The sequence below is a fragment of the Balaenoptera borealis genome (genome assembly GCF_965194805.1).
Source record: "Balaenoptera borealis genome assembly, chromosome: 2".
In the NCBI taxonomy this organism is placed as follows: Eukaryota; Metazoa; Chordata; class Mammalia; order Artiodactyla; family Balaenopteridae; genus Balaenoptera; species Balaenoptera borealis.
In genome coordinates, this window is record NC_138867.1 from 44,843,312 (window position 1) to 44,856,018 (window position 12,707).

General features: G+C 41.4%; 1 protein-coding gene across 3 annotated transcripts in view; it reads right to left on the reverse strand.

Annotated features, from left to right (window-relative positions):
• SLC38A9 (solute carrier family 38 member 9) overlaps nucleotides 1–10,271 on the reverse strand; it is a 108,101-nt gene extending 97,830 nt beyond the window's left edge. For 2 of the 3 annotated variants that reach the window (XM_082382355.1, XM_082382356.1), the window contains exon 1: nucleotides 1,290–10,266. The gene's annotated coding sequence lies outside the window, so the exon portion shown is untranslated. Of the gene's footprint in view, nucleotides 1–1,289 lie in introns of all 3 variants that reach the window. The other variant, XR_014241851.1, reaches the window with a different exon arrangement.
• Between the last annotated feature and the right edge of the window lie 2,436 nt (nucleotides 10,272–12,707).

Here is a 12,707-nt window from a genome sequence, read left to right on the forward strand (position 1 = left end):
CAGACAAAGACAAATACTGCATTATATCACTTATATGTGGAATCTAAAAAATAATACAAACTAGTGAATATAACAAAAAGGAAACAGACTTACAGATACGGAGAACAAACTAGTGGTTACCAGTGGAGAGAGGGAAGCAGGGAGGGGCAAGATACGGGTAGGGGATTAAGAGTTATAAACTATTATGTATAAAATAAATAAGCTAGAAAGATATATTGTACAACACAGGGAATACAGCCAATTTTTTTTGTTTTTTACTTTTATGCTCGTATCTCTTAAAAAAATACTATAAATTATTTTAATTTGTAATTCAGGTATACCCATCCTCCTATGCTGTTTACCCTTTATTGTAACTATTTAGGGTATTATAAAAATCACAATAAACAGCATTATTTTTATGTATGTAACTGAGATATGTAGCATTTAAGATTGAGAGAAGAAATCTAAGGCTAAATGTTTTCAGAGCTCTAGTGGGCATACAGTGGGAAAGGAAAGGTGAACTTTATTTTCTTCGAGGCAAAGAAACTATAGGTGACATCTTAGCTTGCTACCAACCTTTATTCTAAATATGAAGTTTGTAGTTGTTTGTGAGGCAAGGAGATTTTTGTTCAAGTTAAAACAAGGGTTTCTTTGACCTACTGCAAAGTGTAAAGCCTTTCCCTTCAGGGGCTGCCTGTTACCCTGCATATGACAAGCAGTAAGAAGATAAAAGGAGGGGAAACAGGTTCTAGAGTTTGCTCATCTACTGATCTCAGCAATAGATTACGGTATGGCTTGAGAGTCATGAAAATTAGGTTTTAGTCAAGCTGGCCATTAACCGGTTGTCTGGTGGTGAGCGAGCCAGTTTCTTCAACTCGGTGGACTTAAGTTTCCTCATCTGGAAAATGAGAGAATGCGCTTGACTAGCTGCTCTCAAAGGCCCGTTCCAGCTCTATTATTCCAAGACAGGAATATGTCAAGCCACCTACTATGGGCACTGTCTCTCACAATCGAGCCGGGGAAAAGCGTGACGAGGACTTACCTGTCTCAGCCCTCACCCCATCTGCGGTCCTAGCTCAAGGCACCAAAGGAGCTTCCTCCCCACCTCCCCTCTCTAGCTCTCTCCTACTCGGGATAGAGAAGGGCGCTCCCATTCCCGCAATTCCCCCAATTCTCCTCCTCCCTCCTCCTCTCACTCGGGTGTTCACCCACGGTAACCCTGCCTTTTCCCGAAGGTCCGGCAGACACCGACTCCCAAAGCCCCTCGAGTTCTTTCTCAGCCTCCGACGGAGGCCCTAACTTGCTCTCACCCGAGCCCTGTAGGAACGCGCGCCGCCTCTCCGGACCGGTCTCCGCGGGCCCCGGCTTTGGCCTCACCGCTCCCGCAAGAAGCCACTGTTCCGAGGCGTCTCCCTAAAGAACTTCCCCGGGTAACAGCCGACTCCGTCGCAAGCTCAGCCTTAGCAGCCGCGTCCCTCCTTTCCCTCCGCTCCCTGCCGGGAGATGAGTTTGCAAGACCCGGTACGTGCTCTACCTGAGCAGGCCAAGCCCTTAATCTCAGAGAGCTCGGCGGGAAGGAGGACCCCCCTCCCCCAAACTTCTCAACTTGCTGCAGCAAGGCTTCTCGTGCCCTGAACAGGAACAGGCAGCGGCCTAGGCCGCGGGGGCCAGCGGGGGATGGAGTTCTGAGAGCGCTAAGCCGGCTGCCGCAGTCAAACCTCCCGCCGCCGCGGACTACAACTCCCAGAGGGCTTTGCGACAGCCAACACGCCTCCCGCCGCAGAGCCCAGCCCTCCGGCTTCGGAAGGAAGGGCGGCGCAGGTGGGCTAATCGCGTTTTATCTGCAGCCAGACCTTTTGCGCCAGAGTCGGTTGCCTGCCTGCCCTTAAGGCATCTAAGAGGAGGGACGCGATCTCCTGCAGTCCTGACCACCCCGGAGGCCACCTGAGAAAGGGCTGATGTGACATTTCCATCTAGGGCTGACCTCCCATTATCTGTCTGTCATCTCAGGCTGTTCTGGCTGGTGGCTGGTGCTCTGTACTCTCATCACGTGCTTGCACCCTGTGGACACCAAGGGAAGCTGGTTTGAAAAAAAAAATTGTTAGATTTGGCACTTTCTCTCCCTTGTCTAGACATTTAGGTTTGTTTTTTGTTTTTTACGTGTTGGCAGTTTAGTCACTAGGCTAAAAGAAGGGCTTTGGTAGGATTTTAAGCACCCTCTCCCCATCCCTAACAATTTCTCCGACAGCCACCCCAAATAAACATATAGTCTAAGGAAAATTGGTGTGCTTGTTATAAAAAGTCAGCTTAAGGTAAGTCTCCTGAAAAGCATATGGCAATACCTAAGCTCTCCTTACGTAGGAAGCCAGTGGCTTTTTTTTTTTTTTTTTAAGCAAAACAACCAGGAAAAATCCAACAATGTAGTGTAATGTGTTAATCCCAAATGAAAGAAACCAAATTTAGCAAATAGTTAAAACTGAGTGCCAAGCATTTTACATAAAATACCTCATTAAGTCTTTACCATGATTCTAGAAGTGTATATTATCCCTATTTTACAAATAAGGAAACAGTCCTAGAGAATTTTAAGAGTTACCCAAGGCCAAACAACTATCAAGTGGCAGAAGATCTGGAATTCAAACTGAGGTCTTCTTCCAAAGCCTATGCTCTCGAACTCTGCCTCTATTATTGAGGGTTTGACAAATGCAAGGCAGGTAATGTGATGAATATTGCCTTTAAGGCAGATAAAAGTTATTTTGCTAATGGTGTCCTTATTAAAAAACTTTTGCAACTGCTTTTTAGCCTGCCTTCAAATTAACAGTACATTCTTTTGATAGCTCCAATGGTGGCAAAATTTTCTTCTTTCTCTGCTTTTCAGGCTGAGAAAATATTTTTAGGCAAGGCTGAGAAGCACGAAAGTAGATGGTATGGAATGACGTCAGCGAAAATGGCTGAATAGGGAACTTGAAAACTCTCCCTCCACAAAAGCAACGAATAACTTGGTGAAACTGTCAGAATCAGCTTTTTTTTGGAACTCTGGAATCTAATAAAAAACTCACAACAACCAGGGGAACACTTAAGAAAAGACTGCTGAATTTTGGCAAGAAAACTCTGTGATTATCTCCAGCTTGCCAGTGGCCTTGAGGACAGCAGCCCACATTCCTGGTGTAGGTTGCTGGTACCAGAGAGAGTAATATGAGCCTTATTCTAAAGGAGTTGTAATTTTGTGTTTTGACCTATCTGGTGGTGTCCTGAAGGTTTGGCTCAAGGGCTTACCTTTGTTTCCCCAGCCTTGGAGCCTCCCAGGGCTGAGGCAGGATTGTCAAAAAGATTTAAAGCAAATGTATTAGCCACTGCCACCAGGGTAAGGTGTAACAGTTGGGACAAACAATAAATAGGCCAAAAAGCCTAGGAAGGAAGAGGCTGGGGAAGCAGATACTTGGGGAGTAAGGGGGTTTTGTTTTCTATTTTTTAAATATTTACTTATTTATTTGGTCGTGCCGTATCTTAGTTGCAGCAGGCGGGCTCCTTAGTTGAGGCATGCATGTGGGATCTAGTTCCCTGACCAGGGATGGACCGGGGCCCCCTGCATTGGGAGCATGGAGTCTTATCCACTGTGCCACCAGGGAAGTCCTGGAATAAGGGTTTTCTTGAAAAGCTTCCTCCTCTTCTGGGGAATCCAGAAGGCCACATGCATGCCTTGGTCTGGACCCATGCTCAGAAAAGACCTGAGAAGACCCTAAGCTCTCACTTCTGGCTGACCTTCAGACTCTGTACAAGCAGGAAGTGAAGGCTAATGCAGAAATGTAAAGTATCCTGCTAAGCATTGACGGAGTGCCCCAACACAGCTAGCTGACAAAGACTGGGAGAGTTTTTTTGCATTTTGGCTGGTTTTTTCTTTTTCTTTTTTGCTTATAGGCATTTAATAAAGATATCTCTGCTAAATCACTAGCTGACCACTAAGCTAATGGAACAGAATGGTCACACAACAAAGAATACAGACTTTATAGAATTAGCTGACTGGTAGCTAAGTCTAGAATCTTGATCATACTTAAACTTGATTTTTAAAATCAAGCCTTTATAGTTGGTGTTATAGACTTCCCATCACATCAGGAAGCACATTTCTGGAAGTCTTTCATTTGTGATATTAAGACTATTCAGTGGGCTCAAATATTGTCTCTTACAAAGTTCGCCTTTAGGTTTTCACCAGTCATTGATGATCAGTAGCCATTGATGATCATCTTCTAGATCAGAGGTTTGTGTCACCCTTAGTGTCTGAGTAAATTTTTCTCAGTGTCCTTAGTTTCTGTTTACTAAGTGGTTAGGTCCAAACAAATTAATATGTGTTTATTTAAATATATATGGAAATTAAAAGAAAAAGATTTTATTTCATTCTTTAATAACCACAATTGCTTACTAATTGGGTGTATACACCTATTGGGCACTGCATAACTTCTCAAACCTTGAAATCAATGGGACATCACTGTCTTCATTTCCTCTTCCACATTGGATTTTGCACAACACTTGCTTGAGATCGTAGGAACTGCTGAAAACTCAATTTTGAAAAGATACGTTAGCCAAAAGAATTGACTTGATCTAATGTTGAAACTGTGAAGTACCGCAAGCGTTCACATGGTGTCTGACAGATGTTGCTGTGTTTTCCTCAAAAATTTAAAATACTCTGTGAAGTCCTTGTGAGTTCCCTGTGGTAACCTCATAGCTTAGGAACTGCAGGTCACTAGCAATTATATTCCTGGCCTAAAGCAAGAATTGACAAACATTTTATGTAAAGGGCCTAGTAGTAAGTATTTTAGGTTTTATAGCCATATGGTCTCGGTTAACAACTACCCAATTCTGCCTTTATGGCGTGAATGCAGCCAACATAGGCAATATATAAACCAATGAGGTGGCTATATTCTAATTTATTTATAGAAATGGTTTTTAACTGGATTTGTTCCCAGAACTGTAGCTTTCTGACCCTCTGGCCTAGAGAACACAGAGTGGAAATTTTCCTTTATTAGCTGGATTCTTCAAAGGAGAGGACTTTCCCCTTTTCTCCTGGATCTGAGCTCACACCCTTTTTGCATTTGAAGCTCTCCAGCTTTATTTGGGATTTATTTAAAGGTTTCATCTTTCTTGGTAAGGCCTTGTTTTGAGTACTCGTTTGGCACTTTGGTCTGATCCTGAGATCAGAATGTTTCAACTGAAGTTAGCTGAAAATGACTTTGGCCCAATTTCTTTGGGAAGGGGCTGCTTCAAATGAAACTGCTGGTTTAGCCTTCAGCCCATTCCTTTGGAAGGGCTGTTTTCTGGAGAATGGCAAAAGAAAGGAGGGAGAGAGGGAGGAAGGAAGGAAGGAGGGAGGGAGGGAAGGAAGGGAGGGAGGAAGGGCCTTTGTCCTGGCTTCTCAGGGACCAAGCTGTCTTCTTAAGACTGTCTGGGATGAGCTTGCAAGCTGTTTGAATTGAACCTATTGTGCTGTAAGCTGTTTAAACTGTTTGAAAATTGTTCTTTACTCTAGAGGAAAAACATCTAGAAAATGAGATCCCAGTTATCTAAGTATTTTGAGGGCACACCCTCTACAGGGACTTTAGCCAATTTTATGTTTAAAACCAAGGTCCTACGGGGAGGGGGAAGGGTAAGCTGGGACGAAGTGAGAGAGTGGCATGGACATATATACACTACCAAATGTAAAATAGATAGCTAGTGGGAAGCAGCCGCATAGCACAGGGAGATCAGCTTTGTGTCCGCCTAGAGGGGTGGGAAAGGGAGGGTGAGGGAGAAGTGGGGATATATGTATATGTATAGCTCATTCACTTTGCTATAAGGCAGAAACTAACACACCATTGTAAAGCAATAAAGATGTTAAAAAAAAAAACCAAGGTCCTTCCCCTTGTGCACTTCTAATTAAGTGGACTGACCTGACCAAAGGCAACTGAGAATATCAATGGTCATTATGGGGAACTTTTGAAATCCCCAAACTTAATTTTCTTAAAGCAGAATTGGACTACAATAGCTCAAAAATTTCCAGAATTGAGTGGAATGCTTATTTCTATGGGTATTTTGAGGCTTTCTGAAATTATCAGGAGTCTAAAATTGCCTCTGCAAAATAAGACTTTAAGATTAACTGAGGCAAACAAATGATTAAAGAAAGGTAAAATGGCTCCTGAAGGCTCAAGCTCTTCTTCCTTGGCTTCTTTGTCTCAGGCTCTGCCTCTGGCCCCATCTTGTCTCCCACAGCACCCTCTTCCTCTTTTTTACCACCACCCCCATACTAATTCTCTCACCAAACTTCCCCCTTTCTCTGAAACTCTCCCTACTCCCTTTTTCTCTGCACTTGTCAGTACCTGTTGCTTTAAAATTTAGCATTCTGAGGATCGAGGCTAAAAGCTTAATTTCTTGATATTCTCTGGACTGAAGCTGAACTGCGAGCCATAGCCAAAGATTTTTCCAAAGTAACTGAAGGTCTTCACAGATTCGCTGAGGAATTTAATATAGCCATTCAAGTGTATCAGTCTGGCTTCTCTGATTAATATCAGCTAGTTGGTATATGCTTGTTGGTAAAGGCCAGGCCCAGCATTGGATGAAAACTGCTAATTGGGAAAGTCCTGAAAGAGCTCTAGAATTACAACTGAGAAACCAGCCCGCTAACTTATTTTATGATTAGGCTCAGGCAATTGCTAGATGACTTCATCGAGCAATTCCTAGGGCTTTTCCAAAATGGGAAATTTGATTGGAACAAAATTCAGACTTGCACACAAATACCTGATGAACCTGCTCATGAATATTACAATTGACTTCAGAATGTTTTTAAATAAAATTCTGGTCTTCCTTCAAACGTTGATTCCACCTGAGTAGTTTTTTAATTTTTTTACTCCTAATTTATCCCTCATGCACCCCCTTTCTGCTTTGATAACCATAAGTTTGTTTTCTATGTCTGTGAGTCTATTTCTGTTTCATAAGTTCATTTGTATCATTTTTTAGGTTCCACATGTAAGTGATATCATATGATATTTGTCTTTCTTTTTCTGACTTGCTTCACTTAGTATGATAACCTCTAGGTCTATTCATGTTGCTGCAAATGGCATTATTTCATTCTTTTTTATGGCTGAGTAGTATTCCTTTGTATGTATATACCACATCTGCTTTATCCATTCACCTGTCGATGGACATTTCGGTTGCTTCCACATCTTGGCTATTATAAATAGTGCTGCTATGAACATTGGGGTGCATGTATCTTTTCAAATTAGAATTTTTGTCTTTTCCAGATATATGCCCAAGAGTGGGATTGCTGGATAATATGGTAACTCTATTTTTAGTTTTTTAAGGAACTTTCATGCTGTTTTCCATAGTGGCTGTACCAATTTACATTCCCACCAACAGTGCAGGAGGATCCCCTTTACTCCACACCCTCTCCAGCATTTATTATTTGTAGACTTTTTGAAGATAGCCATTCTGACCCATGTGAGGTGATGGCTCATGGTAGTTTTGATTTGCATTTCTCTGATAATTAGCAATGTTGAGCATCTTTTCATGTGCCTATTGGCCATCTGTATGTCTCCTTTGGAGAAATGTCTATTTAGGTCTTCTGCCCATTTTTTCATTGGGTTGTTTGTTTTTGTTATTGAGTTGCATGAGCTGTTTATATATTTTGGAAGTCAAGCCCTTATTGGTTGCATCGTTTGCAAATATTTTCTCCCACTGCATGGGTTGTCTTTTCGTTTTGTTTATAGTTTCCTTTGCTATGCAAAAGCTTACAAGTTTGATTAGGTCCCATTTGTTTATTTTCCCTTTATTTCTATTGCCTTGGGAGACTGACCTAAGAAAACACTGGTACAATTTACTTCAGAGAAATGTTTTTTGGCTTTTTTAAAAGATTTATTTATTATTTATTTGTCTATTTTATTTTTATTTTGGGCTGCATCGGGTCTTAGTTGCGGCACATGGGGGATCTTCGTTGAGGCATGCAGGCTCTTCGTTGTGGTGTGCAGACTTGTCTCTAGTTGCAGCATGTGGGTTTTCTCTCTCTAGTTGTGGTGCCCAGGCTCCAGGGCACATGGCCTCTGTAGTTGTGGTGCACAGGTTCCAGAGCGTGTAGTTTGCAGCATGCAGGCTCTAGTTGAGGCGTGCAAACTCAGCAGTTGTGGCACACGGGCTTAGTTGCCCCGCAGCATGTGGGATCTTAGTTCCCTGACCAGGGATCAGACCTGCATCCCCTGCATTGTAAGGTGGATTCTTTACCACTGGACCACCAGGGAAGTCCCCATTTCAGAGAATGTTTTGCCTATGTTCTCTTCCAGGAGTTTTATGATGTCATGTCTTATATTTAAGTCTTTAAGTCATTTTGAGTTTATTTTTGTGTATGGTGTGAGGGAGTGTTCTAACTTCATTGATTTACATGCGGCTGTCCAGTTTTCCCAACAGCACTTGCTGCAGAGACTGTCTTTTCTCAGTTGCCTCCTTTGTCAAAGATTGACTGTAGGTGTATAGGTTTATTTCTGGGCTCTTTATTCTGATCCATTGATCCATATGTCTGGTTTTGTGCCAATAACATGCTGTTTTGATTATTGTAGCTTTGTAGTATTGTCTGAAGTCTGGGAGGGTTATGCCTTCAGCTTTGTTCTTTTTCCTCAGGATTGCTTTAGCAATTCTGGGTCTTTTAGGGTTCCATCCATCCATATGGTTTTTAACTCTTATGTTTATTAATGGGTGAAACTGGGACCTTTTCCTTCTAGTAAAAATGACCAGGTTGGAATGGAAAACTTTGTTCACTCCAGATTTAGTAAATCTGGCAAAACAGCTCCCTCATTCTCTAGATGTTACCTTAAAGGAACACAGTCAAAATTCTTAATCTCTAACTCCAGCAAATGAAGGATCCTAAATATAATCAAAACCTGCCTAGTTTCTAGATTGTTACAAAATTAAGCACTTGTCTTCCAACATCCTCCCAATTCTCAGTGACAGGGCTCCAAGGAACTATAGGTGGTTTTCCCAATCCTCCTTCTTAATTGGCTTGAAGGAACATTTCTCCAGATTGGGGGAAAATCTCTTCTAGTCCTAACTGACAAGGGAGCTACACTCATTGCTCAATTCCGCTACTATAAAACAGCCCTGCCTCAAAGTACTAAAACAGTTCAAATAGTGCAGATCTTTAATGAGCCTCAAGAGGTTCTTGTCTCTGAACCTATTCCCTTTTGTTTAGGACTTTTGAGAGATACTCACCCTTTTCTCCTTGGCTCCTCTGCCCCTATCCACTTATTAGGCTAAGACTTCTTAGAGAATTATCATGCCAGTATTCTTTCTCCCCGAAGATATGGAAAATATAGAAATTGACAGTAGTCATCAAAGCAATCCACCAAGTGAATTAAATGACCCTTTGATATCTTTTATTCCATCTCTGACCGTACTAGAGCAGATTCTGGAAACACTGATCATTTGTCCCTATTGAATCAGCTACCACTTTCCTTATGAGCAAAATCTCCAAATGATGTTGGCAAAATTCATAGCACATTTCCCATCAAAATTCAGAGAGATCCCTCAAAATCTCTTCCCAGAATTAATCGATACCCTAAGAGTAAGGTAGCCATTCAAGGTGAAAAGCCCATAATAGAAGATTACAAGGCTCAAGTCCTCATTATCCCTTGTACTAGGCAGACACTCCCATTTTACTGGTGAGAAAATCTAAGGGCCAAGGGTGGAGGTTTGTCCAGGACCTCCCAGCAACAAACAACATTGTTATCTCTGTTGTTCCTAGCCCTCATAGTTATTAGGTAGTAATTTCTTTACTGTAACTGATTTATGTAATGCATTCTTTAGTATTTCAGTTGGTGAAGCTAGCCAATACCTTTTTGCCCTCACTTGGGAAGAAAGCCAATTCACCTGGACTGTAATGCCTCAGGGTTATACTGAGTCCTTATTTCTTGGGCAAATCCTGAAGGTTGATCCCTAGAGATACTACTTTGTTGCAACAAGTGGATGATTCACTTCTTTTCTCTCCTTCTCAAGCCTCCTTACAGGAAGGCAGCATCCACTTGCTAAATTTTAGCCTTAAAGGGACATAATATCACCAAAGAAAAATGGCAGTTTGCCCCAAACCAGGTTTGATATTTAGGGCATCAGATATCAGAACAAGGGATACACTTAGATCCAGATAGACTTCATAGTGTCTTAGTTTCCCAAAACCCAAAACTAAGTGCCAACTGTGAGATTTTCTTGGTCTAGTTTGGTCTAGTTTGTAATTGCTGAAATTGTGTCAGGTTTCCTTGGGCTAGACCTTAATGGCTAAAATTGGATTCCAATTTTTCTCTCTTTCCTTGGGCTAGAACTTAATGGCTAAAATTGGATTCCAATTTTTCTCTCTTATGGCCAAACTTCTGTATGTTTTACTCAACAATAACAACACAACCTAATTTTATGGGAAGAATTGGATGACACAGCCTCAAGGTCTTAGAGAAGAGTTTGCTGAACCCACCTGCCCTTGATCTTCCCAATTATCAAATTCTGTTTTTCCTTGTTGTATATGAAAAGGAAGGGAATGCCCTTGGGGTACTCACCACAAAACATGGATCTACCATTGGGTAGATACCCATTGGGTCAATACCCATTGACCCATAGGGTATTATAGCCAGCAACTGGACCCTGTAGCATGAGGTTAACTCCCTTGTCTTGCTGTGATCCCTCTAAACCTAACATCCACCCCTTTTGGAATTCATAAGCTCTCATCCTTTGAGCTAGTCACAGAGTACACCCAATGAACTTGGCTCCTGCTTCTTTAACCTACAACTGATAAAAGGAGAGATACTCCAATATTGCAAGGGCCTAATTGCTTCTATTAAAAATAACCATGTTTTGGTGGATCAGTCTTTTCACAGTGCACCCTTGGGGGACAAAGACCTTAAGCAACACAACTTGCAACCTGGAGATTTCATCTATCGGAAAAGATACATCCAGAAGAACTCTCTTCAACCTTGCTGAAAAGTACTCTATCAAGTACTCCAAACAACCCTTGTGCTTCCAGACTCCAAGGAATAGACTCTTGGATTCATGAGACACACCTAAAGAAAGCATTGAACCTTAACTGAAACTGCACATCATCTGGTGACCTGAAAGTAAAGATTCTCCAGAATTGAAGCAGATGACATCTGATAAGACAGCTTTCCCAAGATATCTGGACCAGGCCTGTTGGAAGTTTGTCACCAAGCCTTTGATGATGGCATAATGCCTCAGGAGATCTCTGATGTCTATGATTTTGATAACAGGACTTTAGATAAAAAGTGCCTGAGAGTCCTCCTTCCTCCTCCTTGTTACTCAAATGTGACCTTAATAGGTTTCCAATCTGTGCACTTTCCCTCTGATGTGAGACTCTATACCCAGGAATGGTCCTTCTTGACACTGAGGGACAAAAAGCCATTGAAACTAGAAACCCTGACTCTTCATAGCAATGCTTTCAGAGAAAAATCCTGATCAAAAGGGGAAAATGTAAAACATTAATAAACAGAAACCTCAATTAAATAGAGTTGGGAGACCAGAAGGGGGAGCTCTCACACACTCTGGTGATAGAACCTAACAGAAAGAAGAAAGACCCCTTTCCCAGCAGGGACTCAGCCAATGAAAAGCCATGAGCTCTTTGTTTTATTTATGGTTTGTGTGTTTTCACACTGGACTGAAGCCTTTCCTTGAAGGCAGACTGCCTCCTCCGTGGCTAAAGTCTTTTTAGAAAAGGTTATCCCTACCTGGGGAACTCCTCTAGAACTGTGAGGAACCCATCTTACTGGCCAGGTGCTTTGACAAGTCCTTTTCCTCTCTATAAAAGTGTTCTCCTTCCTTTGCCATGCCGGGACTTGCATGTGGTTTGGCATGGTTGCAGACCCCAAATTGCAATTCTCTGCTAATCCTGAATAAACCCATCTTTGCTGGAGAAATGTTTGGCAGTGTTTTTGTTTCAGGTCAACAGCAGTCTATGTGCTAACACGTGCACTGCTAATGGGTTTATCATTGTTTCTATGCTTTTTCAGTGGGCAGAGTAAGGAAATCTTTTTATTTTATGGAGATAATATATCATGTGTTCATAATGATATTTCCAATGCAAGTTTAAGAGTATAGGGCTATTTCTTAACCTCTGATTTCTATTTCAATCTCTTTTCTCTCACACTAAAAATCTTAATTCTTAAACAATATTAACTTAATTATGTACCAGTTTGTTACCAACAATATGATTACAGAATTGGTTTATTTTTTGCAGTTCTTTTTGCCTTATGATATATCCCACTAGGGACATATGGTCAAATTACCGTATTTTAAATCACTTGAAATAACTCTTCTCTGTGTGGTTAAGCCACTAACTCAATACACATTTATTTAAGTGTATTTGGTTTTTTGCTTTAAATTCTAAAATAGCTCTTTAAATTTCGATTTAATTTAGTTTTATAGTTTTGCATAACAATCACATGGTTTCACAATCAAATCCACTCACTCAGAGACGTCTGGCACACATTCTTATCCTTTTCAACCTGTTCTCTCATCTCATAGGTAGTCATAATATTTGGCTTATCCTTCCATTTTTTAAAAATATAAGCAGATACATCTCTTTAGATATAAGCTAGCATACTTGACACCCTACTCTGTACCTGGCTTTTTTCCAGTAATATATCCTAGTGATCACTCCATAGCAATATACAGAGATAACCCTCTTTCCTTTTTACAGCTGCAGAATACTCTGAAGGGGAGCACCC